Below are 3,621 nucleotides of genomic sequence, written 5' to 3'. Positions count from 1 at the left end.
CAGTAGTCCGAGAGTTCGTCGATGTTTTTCCTTCTGATCTTCCTGGCATGCCTCCGGACCGTGATATTGATTTCTGTATTGATTTGGCTCCAGGCACTCAGCCTATATCTATCCCGCCGTACCGTATGGCTCCTAAGGAGCTGAAGGAGCTGAAGGAGCAGTTGGAGGAGTTGTTAGCTAAAGGGTTTGTTAGGCCCAGTGTATCGCCTTGGGGTGCTCCAGTGCTATTTGTAAAGAAGAAGGATGGGACTATGCGGATGTGCATTGATTACCACCAGTTGAACAAAGTCACCATCAAAAACAAGTATCCATTACCCTGTATTGATGATTTGTTTGACCAGCTGCAGGGTGCTAGGGTGTTCTCTAAGATCGACCTGAGGTCAGGGTATCATCAGTTGAAGATTCGGGATTCAGATGTTCCGAAGACCGCATTCAGGACTAGATATGGCCACTATGAGTTTCTGGTGATGTCCTTTGGCTTGACTAATGCTCCAGCGGCATTTATGGATCTGATGAACAGGGTGTTCAGGCCTTATATTGATTCTTTTGTCATCGTCTTCATTGACGACATCCTGATATACTCACGTAGCCTGGGGGAGCACGAGCAGCATTTGAGAGTAGTGCTTCAGACCTTGCGAGAGCAGCAACTTTATGCTAAGTTCTCCAAGTGTGAGTTTTGGCTGGAGTCAGTAGCATTCTTGGGGCATGTAGTGTCAGGGGAGGGTATTAAGGTGGATCCCAAGAAGATTGAGGCAGTTCAGAGTTGGCCACGTCCTACTTCAGTGACCGAGATCAGGAGCTTCTTGGGGTTAGCAGGCTATTACCGGCGATTTGTGCAGGGCTTTTCATCTATTGCATCACCTCTGACCAGATTGACCCAAAAGGGGGCCTCGTTCTGTTGGTCCGAAGATTGTGAGGAGAGCTTCCAGAAGCTCAAGACGGCTTTGACTACGGCACCAGTTCTTGTATTGCCTTCCAGTTCAGGGATGTATACAGTGTATTGTGATGCTTCTCGCGTTGGCTTGGGATGTGTATTGATGCAGGAGGGGCGAGTTATTGCATATGCTTCACGTCAGCTGAAGGTTCATGAGAAGAATTACCCTGTGCACGATCTAGAGTTGGCAGCGATTGTTCATGCTCTTAAGATATGGAGGCATTATTTATATGGAGTGTCATGTGAGGTTTATACAGACCATCGCAGCTTGCAGCATTTGTTCAAGCAGAGGGATCTTAATTTGAGGCAGCGCAGGTGGCTTGAGTTACTAAAGGATTATGACATTACCATTCTTTATCACTCAGGCAAGGCAAATGTGGTCGCGGATGCCTTGAGTAGGAAGGCAGAGAGTATGGGTAGCTTGGCATTCATTCCTGCCGAGATGAGACCATTAGCTTTGGACATTCAGTCTTTAGCTAACAGACTCGTGAGATTGGATATTTCAGAGCCCAGCCGAGTTCTAGCATGTGTGGTTGCTCAGTCTTCGTTATTGGGGCAGATTAAGGCCCACCAGTTCGATGATCCACATTTGGCGGCCCTCAGAGAGACGGTACTTCAGGGAGGTGCCAAGGAGATTTCTATTGGCGAGGATGGTGTGTTACGGCTTCAGGGCTGTGTATGTGTTCCTAATGTTGATGCCTTGAGAGAGAGGATTCTAGAGGAGGCCCACAGTTCGAGGTATTCCTTTCATCCGGGTGCCACGAAGATGTACCGTGACTTGAGACAGCACTACTGGTGGCGGAGGATGAAGAAGGACATAGTGGAGTATGTTGCTAGATGTTTGAATTGCCAGCAGGTCCAATATGAGCACCGGAGGCCAGGTGGCCTACTTCAGCAGATGCCCATTCCGGAATGGAAGTGGGAGCGCATTACCATGGATTTCGTGGTTGGGTTGCCGCGGACTCAGCGGAAGGTTGATTTAGTGTGGGTTATTGCGGATAGATTGACCAAGTCCGCCCACTTCATTCCAGCGGCGACTACTTATACGGCAGAGAGATATGCCCAGATTTACATTCGGGATATAGTGAGGTTGCACGGTGTGCCGGTCTCCATCATATCAGACAGAGGCCCTCAGTTCACTTCCCATTTCTGGAGAGCTGTTCAGAGTCAGTTGGGGACCCGCGTGGATCTTAGCACGGCATTCCATCCTCAGACCGACGGGCAGTCAGAGCGGACAGTTCAGATTTTAGAGGATATGCTTAGAGCATGTGTGATTGACGGAGTTTGCATATAATAACAGCTATCAGTCCAACATAGAGATGGCCCCGTATGAGGCATTATATGGTCGGCGTTGTCGTTCTCCTATCGGGTGGTTTGAGCCTGGTGAGGCTAAGTTGCTTGGTACAGATTTGGTTCAGGATGCCTTGGATAAGGTAAAGTTGATTCAGGAGAGGCTCCGCACAGCTCAGTCCAGGCAGAAGAGTTACGCGGATCAGAAGACGCGCGATGTATCATTCACGATTGGCGAGAAGGTTCTCTTGAAAGTCTCGCCAATGAAGGGCATTATGAGGTTTGGGAAGAAGGGCAAGCTAAGCCCAAGGTTTATTGGCCCCTTTGAGGTATTGAGGCGAGTTGGAGAGGTTGCTTATGAGCTTGCTTTACCTCCCAGTTTATCGGGAGTCCATCCAGTTTTCCATGTATCGATGTTTCGGAAGTATCATGCCGACCATTCTCACGTGTTGGATTTCAGTACCATTCAGTTAGATGAGAGCTTGGGCTACAAGGAGGAGCCAGTTTCCATTGTTGATAGACAGGATCGCCAGTTGAGGTCCAAGAGGATTTCTGCGGTAAGAGTCCAGTGGGGGGCCAACCGGTCGAGGAGGCGACCTGGGAGTCCGAGGAGGACATGCGGAGCAGATATCCCCACTTATTCAGCAGTCCAAGTACTTTTCTATGTCCGTTCGAGGACGAACGTTTGTTTAAGAGGTGGAGAATGTAACGACCCGACCGGTCGTTTTGCATTTTTGAACCCCGTTCCCTTAAATAAGACTTCCCGCACTTGCTTATGCTAATTTATGACTTGCGGGGATGGGTGGTTCGGAAGTTAGAAGAGTTTTGAGCAAGAATAAGTCTAGTTGCTTCTTTAAGTTTCTTTAAAAAGGCCAAGTTTGACTTCGGTCAACATTTTGGGAAAACGGACCCAGAATCGTGATTTGGCAATTTCTGAGGGTCCGTGGGAAAATATGGGACCTGGGCGTATGCCCAGAATCGAATTCCGAGGTCCCTAGCCCGAGTAATGAATTTTTATGTGAAATTGTTAAGTTAAAGTTTCAAAGGTTTAAATAAACTAAGAAATCATTGTTTTCCTAGGTATCGTGTTCGGATCTCGATTCCGAAACTTGGTACAAGTCCGAAATATCAGTTAAGACTTACCCGTAAAATTTGGTGTCAATCCGAGTAGTTTAAGGGAATTTTGACCCGTTGGAGGAGAATTAAGAACTTGAAGTTCAATGATTTGATTCATTTGGTTTTGGGGTTGATTCCCCGATTTAGCGTTGTTTTGAGTGTTTCGAGGGTTCGAGTAGGTCCGCCTCGTGATTTCAAACTTGTCGGTATGTTCGGGCGGGGCACGGGAGCCTCGAGCGTCAAACGAGCGGGGCTCGAGTGAAGTTAGAATTTGGAAAATG

This window comes from Nicotiana attenuata, chromosome 1 (genome assembly GCF_001879085.1).
Source record: "Nicotiana attenuata strain UT chromosome 1, NIATTr2, whole genome shotgun sequence".
NCBI classification, from domain to species: domain Eukaryota; kingdom Viridiplantae; phylum Streptophyta; class Magnoliopsida; order Solanales; family Solanaceae; genus Nicotiana; species Nicotiana attenuata.
This window is presented reverse-complemented; position numbering follows the sequence as displayed.